Consider the following 13,122-nt stretch of genomic DNA (forward strand, 5'->3'; position numbering starts at 1 on the left):
TTTATTTAGAATTTTTGCGTCTATATTCATCAAAGATATTGGCCTGTAATTTTCTTTTTTGGTGGTATCTTTGTCTAGTTTTGGTGTCAGCATGATGGTTGAGTTTGAGTTTGGAAGAGATTGAGAAAGATTAGTATACGTTCTTCTTTGTGTGTTTGGTAGAATTCCCCTGTGAAGACATCTGGTCCTGGACTTTTGTTTGTAAGGAGTTTTTAAATTACAGATTCTATTTCATTTCTAGTGGTTGGTCTGTTCAAATTATCTATTTCTTCCTGATTCAGTCTGGTGGGCTGTATGTTTCTAGAAAGTTGTCCATTTCTTCTAGGCTGTTGAATTTGTTGGCAAATAATTATTCATAATATCCTCTTATGGTGTTTTGTATTTCTGCAGTATCAGTTGATATTTCTCCATTTTCATTTCTCATTTTGTTTGTGTTCTCTGTCTTTTCTTCTTGGTGAGCCTAGCTAGAGGTTTGTCAATTTTTTCTACTCTTTCAAAGAACCAGCTCTTCATTTTATTGATTTTTTCTTGAATCTCTATTTTATATATTTCCTCTCTTATCTTTATTATTTCTTTCATTCTGCTGACTTTAAGTTTTGTTTATTTTTCTTTTTCTAATTCTTTTAGGTGGTAGGTTAGGTCGTTTGAGATTTTTCTTGTTTTTTGAGGAAAGCCTGTATCTCTATGAACTTCCCTCTAATACCTGCTTTTGCTGCATCCCATAGATTTTTTTATGGTTGTGCTTTCATTGTCATTTGTCTCAAGGTATTTTTAAATTTCCTTTTTGCTTTCCTCATTGACCCATTGGTTTTTTAGTAGCATGTTATTTAGTCTCCAAGTAATCTTTTTTTTTCTCATTTCTTTTTCTGTGATTGATTTCTAGTTTCATGCCATTGTGCTCAGAAGAGACGCTTGAAATAATTTCTATACTCTTAAATTTGTTGAGGTTTGTTTTGTGTCCTAGTATGTGGTCAATCCTAGAGAATGTTCCATGTGCACTTGAAAAGAATGTGTATTCTGCTTTTTTTTTTTTGATGTAATATCCTGAAAATATCAATTAAATCTAACTGTTCTATTGTATCATTTCGGATCTCTGTTGCCTTACTGATTTTCTGTCTCGAAGATCTGTCCATTGATGTGAGTGTGGTGTTAAATCTCCTACTATTATTGCATTCCTGTCATTTTCTTCTTTTATGTATGTTAGCATTTTTTTAAATGTACTTGGGCACTCCTATATTAGGTGCATATATGTTGATGAGTGTAAAATCCTCTTTTTGTATTGATCCTTTTATCAATATATAGTGTCCTTCTTTATCTTTCTTTATGGCCTTTGTTTTAAAGTCTATTTTGTCTAATATGTGTATTGTGAACCCTGCTTTCTTGTCATTTCTATTTCCATGAAATATCTTTTTTTATCCCCTCACTTTCAATCTATGTGTCTCCTTTGCCCTAAAGTGGGTCTCTTATAGGCAGCATAATGTAGGCTCTTGTTTTTCTTTCCAGTCTGCCAGTCCACGTCTCTTGATTAGAGTACTTAGTCTGTTGACATTTAAGGTAATTATTGACAAACATGTATTTATTGCCATTTTATTTTATTTATTTTTTAGCATCTTTATTGTAATATAATTGCTTTACAATGGTGTGTTAGTTTCTGCGTTATAACAAAGTGAATCAGTTATACATATACATATGTTCCCATATCTCTTCCCTCTTGTGTCTCCCTCCCTCACACCCTCCCTATCCCACCCCTCTAGGTGGTCACAAAGCACCGAGCTGATCTCCCTTTGCCATGCGGCTGCTTCCCACTAGCTATCCATTTTACGTTTGGTAGTGTATACTACCACTACCACTACCACAGTGTATATCCTCAAGTCCATTCTCTAGTAGGTCTGTGTCTTTATTCCCGTCTTACCCCTAGGTTCTTCATGACCTTTCTTTTTCTCCTTAGACGCCATATATATGTGTTAGCATATTTGTTTTTCTCTCTCTGACTTACTTCACTCTGTATGACAGACTCTAGGTCCATCCACGTAACTACAAATAACTCAATTTCGTTTCTTTTTATGGCTGAGTAATATTCCATTGTATGTATGTGCCACATCTTCCTTATCCATTCATCCGATGATGGACACTTATGTTGCTTCCATCTCCTTGCTATTGTAAATAGAGCTGCAATGAATATTTTGGTACATGACTCTTTTTGAATTACGGTTTTCTCAGGGTATATGCCCAGTAGTGGGATTGCTGGGTCGTATGGTAGTTCTATTTGTAGTTTTTTAAGGAACCTCCATACTGTTTTCCATAGTGGCTGTATCAATTTACATTCCCACCAGCAGTGCAAGAGTGTTCCCTTTTCTCCACACCTCCAGCATTTATTGTTTCTATATTTTTTGATGATGGCCATTCTGACTGGTGTGAGATGATATCTCATTGTAGTTTTTATGTGCATTTGTCTAATGATTAATGATGTTGAGCATTCTTTCATGTGTTTGTTGGCAATCTGCATATGTTCTTTGGAGAAATGTCTATTTAGGTCTTCTGCCCATTTTTGGATTGGGCTGCTTGTTTTTTTGTTATTGAGCTGCATGAGCTGCTTGTAAATTTTAGAGATTAATCCTTTGTCAATTGCTTCATTTGCAAATATTTTCTCCCATTCTGAGGGTTTCTTTTGGTCTTGTTTATGGTTTCCTTTGCTGTACAAAAGCTTTTAAGTTTCATTAGGTCCTATTTGTTTATTTTTGTTTTTATTTCCATTAATCTAGGAGGTGGGCCAAAAAGGATCTTGCTGTGATTTATGTCATAGAGTGTTCTGCCTATGTTTTCCTCTAAGAGTTTAATAGTTTCTGGCCTTACATTTAGATCTTTAATCCATTTTGAGCTTATTTTTGTGTATAGCATTAGGGAGTGTTCTAATCTCATACTTTTACATGTACCAGTCCAGTTTTCCCAGCACCACTTATTGAAGAGACTGTCTTTTCTCCACTGTATATTCTTGCCTCCTTTATCAAAGATAAGGTGACCATATGTGTGTGGGCTTATCTCTGGACTTTCTATCCTGTTCCATTGATCTATATTTCTGTTTTAGTGCCAATACCATACTGTCTAAATTACTGTAGCTTTGTAGTATAGTCTGAAGTCAGGGAGCCTGATTCCTCCAGCTCCATTTTTTGTTCTCAAGATTGCTTGGGCTATTCGGGGTCTTTTGTCTTTCCATACAAATTGTGAAATTTTTTGCTCTAGTTCTGTGAAAAATGCCAGTGGTAGTTTGATAAGGATTGCATTGCATCTGTAGATTGCTTTGGGTAGTAGAGTATTTTCACAATGTTGATTCTTCCAATCTAAGAACATGGTATATCTCTCCATCTATTTGTATCATCTTTAATTTCTTTCATCAGTGTCTTATAATTTTCTGCATACAGGTCTTTTGTCTCCTTAGGTAGGTTTATTCCTAGATATTTTATTCTTTTTTTTGCAATGGTAAATGGGAGTGTTTTCTTGATTTCTCTTTCAGATTTTTCATCATTAGTGTATAGGAAGGCCAGAGATTTCTGTGCATTAATTTTGTATCCTGCTACTTTACCAAATTCATTGATTAGCTCTCGTAGTTTTCTGGTAGCATCTTTGGGATTCTCTATGTATAGTATCATGTCATCTGCAGACAGTGACTGCTTTACTTCTTTTCCGATTTGGATTCCTTTTATTTCTTTTTCTTCTCTGATTGCTGTGGCTAAAACTTCCAAAACTATGTTGAATAAGAGTAGTGAGAGTGGGCAACCTTGTCTTGTTCCTGATCTTAGTGGAAATGGTTTCAGTTTTTCACCATTGAGGAAGATGTTGGCTGTGGGTTTGTCATATATGGCCTTTATTATGTTGAGGAAAGTTCCCTCTATGCCTACTTTCTGGAGGGTTTTTATCATAAATGGGTGTTGAATTTTGTCGAAAGCTTTCTCTGCATCTATTGAGATGATCATATGGTTTTTCTCCTTCAGTTTGTTAATATGGTGTATCACGTTGATTGATTTGTGTACATTGAAGAATCCTTGCATTCCTGGGATAAACCCCACTTGATCATGGTGTATGATCCTTTTAATGTGCTGTTGGATCCTGTTTGCTAGTATTTTGTTGAGGATTTTTGCATCTATGTTCATCAGTGATATTGGCCTGTAGTTTTCTTTCTTTGTGACATCTTTTTCTGGTTTTGTTATCAGGGTGATGGTGGCCTCCTAGAATGAGTATGGGAGTGTTCCTCCCTCTGCTATATTTTGGAAGAGTTTGAGAAGGATAGGTGTTAGCTCTTCTCTGAATGTTTGATAGAACTCGCCTGTGAAGCCATCTGGTCCTGGGCTTTTGTTTGTTGGAAGATTTTTAATCACAGTCTCAATTTCAATGCTTGTGATTGGTCTGTTCATATTTTCTATTTCTTCCTGGTTCAGTCTCGGCAGGTTGTGCATTTCTAAGAATTTGTGTGTTTCTTCCAGGTTGTCGATTTTATTGGCGTAGAGTTGCTTGTAGTAATCTCTCATGATCTTTTGTATTTCTGCAGTGTCACTTGTTACCTCTCCTTTTTCATTTCTAATTCTATTGATTTGAGTCTTCTCCCTTTTTTTCTTGATGAGTCTGGCTAATGGTTTACCGATTTTGTTTATCTTCTCAAAGAACCAGCTTTTAGTTTTATTGATCTTTGCTATCATTTCCTTCATTTCTTTTTCATTTATTTCTGATCTGATCTTTATGATTTCTTTCCTTCTGCTAACTTTGGGGGTATTTTGTTCTTCTTTCTCTAATTGCTTTAGGTCAAGGTTAGGTTGTTTATTCGAGATGTTTCCTGTTTCTTAAGGTAGGCTTGTATAGCTATAAACTTCCCTCTTAGAACAGCTTTTGCTGCATCCCATAGGTTTTGGGTCGTCGTGTCTCCATTGTCATTTGTTTCTAGGCATTTTTTTATTTCCTCTTTGATTTCTTCAGTGATCAATTCATTATTAAGTAGTGTATTGTTTAGCCTCCATGTGTTTGTATTTTTTGCAGATCTTTTCCTGTAATTGATACCTAGTCTCATAGCGTTGTGGTCGGAAAAGATAGTTGATAAAATTTCAATTTTCTTAAATTTACCAAGGCTTGATTTGTGACCCAAGATATGATCTATCCTGGAGAATGTTCCATGAACACTCGAGAAAAATGTGTATTCTGTTGTTTCTGGATGGAATGTCCTATAAATATCAATTAAGTCCATCTTGTTTAATGTATCATTTAAAGCTCGTGTTTCCTTATTTATTTTCATTTTGGATGATCTGTCCATGGGTGAAAGTGGGGTGTTAAAGTCCCCTACTATGAATGTGTTACTGTCGATTTCCCCTTTTATGGCTGTTAGTATTTGCCTTATGTATTGAGGTGCTCCTATGTTGGGTGCATAAATATTTATAATTGTTACATCTTCTTCTTGGATCGATCCTTTGATCATATGTAGTGTCCTTCTTTGTCTCTTCTAATAGTCTTTATTTTAAAGTCTATTTTATCTGATATGAGAATTGCTACTCCAGCTTTCTTTTGGTTTCCATTTGCATGGAATATCTTTTTCCCTCCCCTCACTTTCAGTCTGTATGTGTCCCTACGTCTGAAGTGGATCTCTTGTAGACAGCATATATATGGGTCTTGTTTTTGGATCCATTCAGCCAGTCTGTGTCTTTTGGTAGGAACACTTAATCCATTTACATTTAAGGTATTTATTGATATGTATGTTCCTATTCCCATTTTCTTAATTGTTTTGGGTTTGTTATTGTAGGTCTTTTCCTTCTCTTGTGTTTCTTGCCTAGAGAATTTCCTTTAGCATTTGTTCTAAAGCTGGTTTAGTGGTGTTGAACTCTCGCAGCTTTTGCTTGTCTGTAAAGGTTTTAATTTCTCCATCAAATCTGAATGAGATCCTTGCTGGGTAGAGTAATCTTGGTTGTAGGTTTTTCTCCTTCATCACTTTAAATATGTCCTGCCACTCCCTTCTGGCTTGCAGAGTTTCTGCTGAAAGATCAGCTGTTAACCTTATGGGGATTCCCTTGTATGTTATTTGTTGTTTTTCCCTTGTTGCTTTTAATACGTTTTCTTTGTATTTAATTTTTGTCAGTTTAATATGTGTCTTGGTGTGTTTCTCCTTGGATTTATCCTGAATGGGACTCTCTGTGCTTCCTGGACTTGATTAACTATTTCCTTTCCCATATTAGGGAAGTTTTCAACTATAATCTCTTCAAATATTTTCTCACTCCCTTTCTTTTTCTCTTCTTCTTCTGGGACCCCTATAATTCGAATATTGGTGCATTTAATGTTGTCCCAGAGGTCTCTGAGGCTGTCCTCAGTTCTTTTCATTCTTTTTTCTTTATTCTGCTCTGCAGTAGTTATTTCCACTATTTTATCTTCCAGGTCACTTATCTGTTCTTCTGCCTCAGTTATTCTGTTATTGATTCCTTCTAGAGTATTTTAATTTCATTTATTGTGTTGTTCATCATTGCTTGTTTCCTCTTTAGTTCTTCTAGGTCCTTGTTAAATGTTTCTTGCATTTTCTCTATTCTATTTCCAAACTTTTGGATCATCTTTATTATCATTATTCTGAAATCTTTTTCAGGTAGACTGCCTATTCCTCTTCATTTGTTAGGTCTGATGGGTTTTGATCTTGCTCCTTCATCTGCTGTGTGTTTTTCTGTTTTCTCATTTTGCTTATCTTACTGTGTTTGGGGCCTCCTTTTTGCAGGCTGCAGGTTCGTAGTTCCCATTGTTTTTGGTGTCTGTCCCCAGTGGCTAAAGTTGGTTCATTGGGCTGTGTAAGCTTCGTGGTGGGGGGAAGTAGTGCCTGTGTTCTGATGGATAAGGCTGGATCTTGTCTTTCTGGTGGGCAGGTCCACGTCTGGTGGTGTTTTGGGTTGTCTGTGGCCTTATTATGATTTTAGGCAGCCTCTCTGCTAATGCATGAGATTGTGTTCCTGTCTTGCTAGTTGTTTGGTGTAGGGTGTCCAGCACTGTAGCTTGCTGGTTGTTGAGTGAAGCTGGGTGTTGGTGTTGAGATGGAGATCTCTGGGAGATTTTCGCTGTTTGATATTACGTGGAGCTGGGAGGTTTCTTGTGGATCAGTGTCCTGAAGTTGGCTCTCCCACCTCAGAGGCACAGCACTGACTCCTGGCTGCAGCGCCAAGAGCCTTTCATCCACACGGCTCAGAATAAAAGGGAGAAAAAGTAGAAAGAATAAGGATAAAATAAAATAAAATAAAGTAAGATAAAATAAAATAAAATGATTAAAAAATAATTATTAAGAAAAAAATTTTTTTAAGTAAAACAAACAAACAAAAAACAGATGGACAGAACCCTAGGACAAATGGTGAAAGCAAAGCTATACAGACAAAATCTCACACAGAAGCATACATATGCATACTCACAAAAAGAGGAAAGGGGGAAAAATAATATATCTTACTCTCAAAGTCCACCTCCTCAATTTGGGATGATTCATTGCCTATTCAGGTATTCCACTGACGCAGGGTACATCAAGTTGATTGTGGAGCTTTAATCCGCTACTTCTGAGGCTGCTGGGAGAAATTTCCCTTTCTCTTCTTTGTTCACACAGCTCCCGGGGTTCAGCTTTGGATTTGGCCTCACCTCTGCATGTAGGTCATGGAGGGCATCTGTACTTCGCTCAGACAGGACGGGGTTAAAGGAGCAGCTGATTCGGGGGCTCTGGCTCACTCAGGCCGGGGGAAGGGAGGGTAGAGATGTGGGGCGAGCCTGCAGAGGCAGAGGCCAGTGTGATGTTGCACCAGCCTCAGGCGCACCATGTGTTCTCCCAGGGAAGTTGTCCCTGGATCACAGGACCCTGGCAGTGGCAGGCTGCACAGCCTCCCGGGAGGGGAGGTGTGGATAGTGACCTGTGCTCACACAGAGGCTTCTTGGTGGCAGCAGCAGTGGCCTTAGCATCTCAGGCCTGTCTCTGGGGTCTGCGCTGATAGTCGCGGCTCACGCCCGTCTTTGGAGCTCTTTAAACAGCACTCTTAATCCCCTCTCCTCGCGCACCAGGAAACAAAGAGGGAAGAAAAAGTCTCTTGCCTCTTTGGCAGGTTCAGACTTTTTCCTGGACTCCATCCCGGCTAGCCGTGGTGCACTAGCCCCTTCAGGCTGTGTTCACGCCGCCAGTCCTCTCCCTGCGATCCGACCAAAGTCCGAGCCTCAGCTCCCAGCCCCGCCTGTCGCGGCTGGTGAGCAGACAAGCCTCTCAGGCTGGTGAGTGCTGGTTGGCACCGATCCTCTGTGCGGGAATCTCTCTACTTAGCCCTCTGCACCCCTGTTGCTGTGCTCTCCTCTGCGGCTCCAAAGCTTCCCCCCTCCACCACCCACAGTCTCCGCCCGCGAAGGGGCTTCCTAGTGTGTGGAAACCTTTCCTCCTTCACAGCTCCCTCCCACTGGTGCAGGTCCCATCCCTATTCTTTTGTCTCTGTTTATTATTTTTTCTTTTGCCCTACCCAGGTATGTGGGGAGTTTGTTGCCTTTTGGGAGGTCTGAGGTCTTCTGCCAGCGTTCAGTGGGTGTTCTGTAGGAGTTGTTCCACATGTAGATGTATTTCTGATGTGTCTGTGGGGAGGAAGGTGATCTCCGTGTCTTACTCTTCAGCCATCTTCCCACTCTCTCTTTTTTTTTGCGGTATGCGGGCCTCTCACTGTTGTGGCCTCTCCCGTTGCGGAGCACAGGCTCCAGACGCGCAGGCTCAGCGGCCATGGCTCACGGGCCCAGTGGCTCCGTGGCATGTGGGATCTTCCCGGACCAGGGCACGAACCTGTGTCCCCTGCATTGGCAGGCAGACTCTCAACCACTGTGCCACCAGGGAAGCCCTTCCCCCTCTCTTTATTGCCATTTTAAACCTGTTTTCCTGTTGATTCTGTTTCTCCTTTGTTCCTTTCTTTTTCTTTTTGTAGTTTGATGATTTCCTTTTATCTTATGTTTGTGTTCTCTTCTTTCTGTTTTTTGTGCATCTATTTTATGTTTGTGATTACCTCTTTTTTCAAGTATGTTAACCCCTTCCTATATCTGCTTCCTTTAGACTGATAGTTATGTAGGCTCAAACAAATTCTAAAAAAAGATAATAAGAATCTACATTTTTTACTCTCCTCCCCCACACTTTATGATTTTGATGTCCTTTTTTACATCTTCATGTTTATCCTTTTGCTGTTCCTTGTGTTTATCATTGTTTTCACAGATGGATTTCTTTTTTCCTTTTTGATCTGTATACTGGCTTATTTAAGTGATTTACTTCCAATTGTGATTTCCTATTTCTTCTTCCTTCTTTTCTGTTTAGAGAAGACCTTTCACTATTTCTTGTAGGATAGGTTTAGTATTGCTGTATTCTTTTAGTTTTTGCTTGTCTGAGAAATTCTTTATCTCTCCTTCTATTCTAAATGATAATCTTGCTGGGTAGAGTATACTAGGTTGCAGATTATTCCCTTTCAAAGATTGTTAACTTTTGTCATTTTGAGTATAATGTGTCTTGGTGTAGGTCTCTTTGGGTTCATCTTGTTTGGGATTCTCTGTGCTTCTTGTATCTGGATATCTGTTTGCTTCTTTAGGTTTGGGAAATTTTCAGCTATAATTTCTTCAAATACATTTTCAATCCCCTTTTCTCTTTCTTCTCCTTCTGGAATCCCTATTATGTGTAGATTGGCTTGTTATATTATCCCATAGGTCTTATATATGGCTTTCATATTTCTTCATTTGTCTTTCTGTCTGCTGTTTTGATTGGGTGATTTCCATTATTCTATCTTCCAGATCACTTCTTCATTCTTCTGCATTATTCATTCTGCTATTCATTGCCTTTAGTTCAGCTTTTGTCTCAGCAAATGAATTTTCTAATTTTTCTTGCCTCCTCCTTATATTTTCTCATTCCTTTTTACAGTACTGTGCATTTCTGTTGATAGCCTTTATTAATTCCGTCAGTGTTTTCATTACCCCTTTTTGACTCTGGGTCTATTAGACTGAAGAGGTCTGTTTCATTGTTTGTTCCTTCAGGGAAATTCTCTTGGTATTTTAAGTGGTAGTGGTTTCTCTGCTTCTTCATTTTACTTCCGTTTCCCTTACTCCATGAGTTTAGGAGAAACAGTTATCTACTGTAGTCTTGGAAGGCTAGATATATGTGGGAGCATCCCTGTGTAACTTGTGTGGGTTTAATATTTTTGGCATGAGAGCTGCTTTTAGTTTGGATGCCTTCCACCTCCTTCCTCAGCATGTCCTGGCTGTTAGCCCCTTGATGGGGGTGTGCAGATGTGGTGGCTCATGCATACTCCCAGGGGCTGCAACAGCAGGGGCAGCAATCAACTCTTGCTCATGGGTCTCTCAGCAGTGGCAGCAGTCTGAGCACACTCCCTGGGCCCATGACAGGGTGGGGACAGTGATTGGCACTCACTCTCAATTCTCTCGGAAGTGGCAGGGACCCACACCCACCTCCGAAGCCCATGATGGCAGAGGGGGCTCATGCCCACCCCCAGAGCTTGTATAGGCCGTCCTGTTACCTGACAACCTGAATGGGGAAAGAATTTCCTATGTGGTCCCACCCCTCTCCTTGAGCACCCCCCAACAATGGTGCCTTGCCACTCTGGCTGGCTCAGGCTTCTTCTGCATATACCCTCAGTTGCAGCCACACCCTGCTCCAGCCCCTTCAGGCTGTCTCCACTCAGCCAATCCCAGTTCTCTCCCCAAGTTGACCTCTGAAGCCCACGCTTTAGCACCCAGCCCCCGACCACACCGGGGACAAGCGTCTCAGGCTGGGGAGTGCACAGTGGTGGTATCGACCATCTGTGAAGGTCTCTCTCTGTTTTGCCTTCCACAGACTGGTTGTCATGCTCTCCTCCAAGGCTCCAAAGTTCCCCCTCTATCCTGGCTTGTCTCCCCGCCAGTGAGGGGACTTTCCAGGGTGTGGTAACATTTCTTCTTCCATGGCTCCTTCCCAGGGGCACAGGTCCTATTCCGATTCCTTTCTCTCTCTCTCTCTTTCTTTATTCTTTTGTCATACCTGGTTACATGGAGCTTTTCTTGCCCTTTCAGAAGTCTGAGGTCTTCTGCCTGTGTTCAGTTGATATTCTATGAGAATTGTTCCACACAGAGATGTATTTTTGATGTATTTGTGGGAGGAGGTGAGCTCCACGACCTACTCCTCCACCATATTGATCTCCCTTCTGTTTTATTTTCTAATATAAGCATTTAAGATTATAATTTTTCTCTAAAGTACCACTTTAATTGTATTTCACAAGTTTGACATGTAGTGTTTTGTCTCTAAGCCTTTCTAAATATTTTTAATTTCAATTACTCTTTACTCCATGAGTTATTTAATGTTTTTAGATCTCTTTCTTTCATGGATGTTATTTTCACTAAGTTTAATAATTCTAGGAATAGAGTTACTTTTTCTTTAGCACATTAGGAATATTGTTGTACTGTTCTCTAGCTTTCACTATTGATGAAAAAAGGAGTTAATGTAATTGTCATTTACTTGAAGGTTATATATCTTTTCTCTCTGACTGCTTTTAATATCTTTTCTCTTAATTTTTAAAATAAAAATTTAGTTTATCATCTATTTATGACAAGGTACACAACAGGCAAAGTGTTTCACATCATAGATTGCACTTCCAACTCCTTGGAATATTCATTTCTTTGGCTGAAAGAGAGACTAGACAGGAAAGGCAGGCAATGCTTAGGCAACTAAAATAAGGTTGGGGCCAAGGGGAGCAATACTAACATCATCCTCGCAGGGAATGGGCACAAGGGGGCTGTTAGTAGCAAGCTGATTTTCTAGAACTGTTAGCTAGAAGCATAGAAGCACTACTTCTGGACATTCAGACAGTCTCAGGCTTCAGTCATCCCCACCACACAGGTACAGAGCACTTTCTGGTAGTCACTCTTGGTGTCTTGCTGGATGTAGTAGTACAGCAATTTGGAGACCATGATTCTAATCAACACCTTATAATGAGTCCCCTTGCCTTTCATGGAGCAAAATGCAGGGGCTTATTATGAATACACTAGGCCAGGTTCAGGAAAGCATTTTCCTGGTCTCCTTTGACCTCTTTCTTGATGCTCTTTAACATGTTATAAGGTCCATAATTCTTGTACCTTTCAAATACTTTCTGGAGGTGACACTTGATCATGATGCTGATCCATTTGAGAACCTCAGTTCCTCCCCTCTTCTCTTTAGTACAGTAGAGATCCAAGGCATCTTGGTCAATCAATACAAAATCAATGACAGAGCCATCCTCTCCTCTTCTACCCTTTGCAGGGGCAACCGTCCGCTTGCAGAAGTCACCAGATATGTCAGAAACAATGTCCTTCTCCAGATCAATCTTATACACTTCCTTGTAGACTGTTAATTTCCTGTAGCCCCTGGTTGGTCCTTGAGAAAATGGTCTCAATGAGGCAGTCCTTATCAAACCCCAGCCCCTACATGGAGGCTTTCAGTTCAGAAGCATAATACTGAGCATGTGTTTTCAATGGGCCTCAAATCACCATCTTCAGGTGGCTGGACAAGGCTGACTTCAGTGTTGATGCAAGTTCCTTTTTGGTCTTTCTCTGGTAGGCAATATCCTGTCTCTGTTCATTGCTGCATTTGGTCAAGATGTTGATGATGGTAACTTCATCTATACCTTTGGTCCTGATGGCTGTTTCAATGTTCAAAGCATTCTACTCAGCATCAGAGTTGTACGCTTTGACTGACCTGTATGTACTTGAGGGTGTAATGTAATCATCCTTCAGGTTAGGCTTGTACAAAATTTCATAAGCAGTAGACATTTTGACAGAAGCTGGGCCACGTACCAAGAGCTATGAGCATTCCCATATGTGGACTTCTTAAAAAAATTTTAGACATTCTGAAAGTTTCACTATGATGTGTTATAGGTGTGGATTACTTTTTATTTAAACTGCTTGTGATTACTTGGGCTTCCCAATTTTGTCAGTTATCTATTCTTCAGTTCTGAGAAATTTTTAGCCATCAACCCCTTCAAATACTGCTCCTTTTTTGTCTCATGTCTTTTAGAATTCCAATGCAATCTTTCTTGCCTACTTTTTATCTCTTTATCTCTCTGAACTGCATTCTGGACAATTTCTTTAGATCTGTCTTCCAATACA

The 13,122-nt window shown here is 39.8% G+C and overlaps 1 pseudogene; it reads right to left on the reverse strand.

The window, feature by feature from the left end:
- Positions 1-11,857: 11,857 nt before the first annotated feature.
- On the reverse strand, positions 11,858-12,786 carry LOC132424630 (annexin A2-like; annotated as a pseudogene).
- Positions 12,787-13,122: the final 336 nt, after the last annotated feature.

This window comes from Delphinus delphis, chromosome 1 (genome assembly GCF_949987515.2).
Source record: "Delphinus delphis chromosome 1, mDelDel1.2, whole genome shotgun sequence".
Taxonomy (NCBI): Eukaryota; Metazoa; Chordata; class Mammalia; order Artiodactyla; family Delphinidae; genus Delphinus; species Delphinus delphis.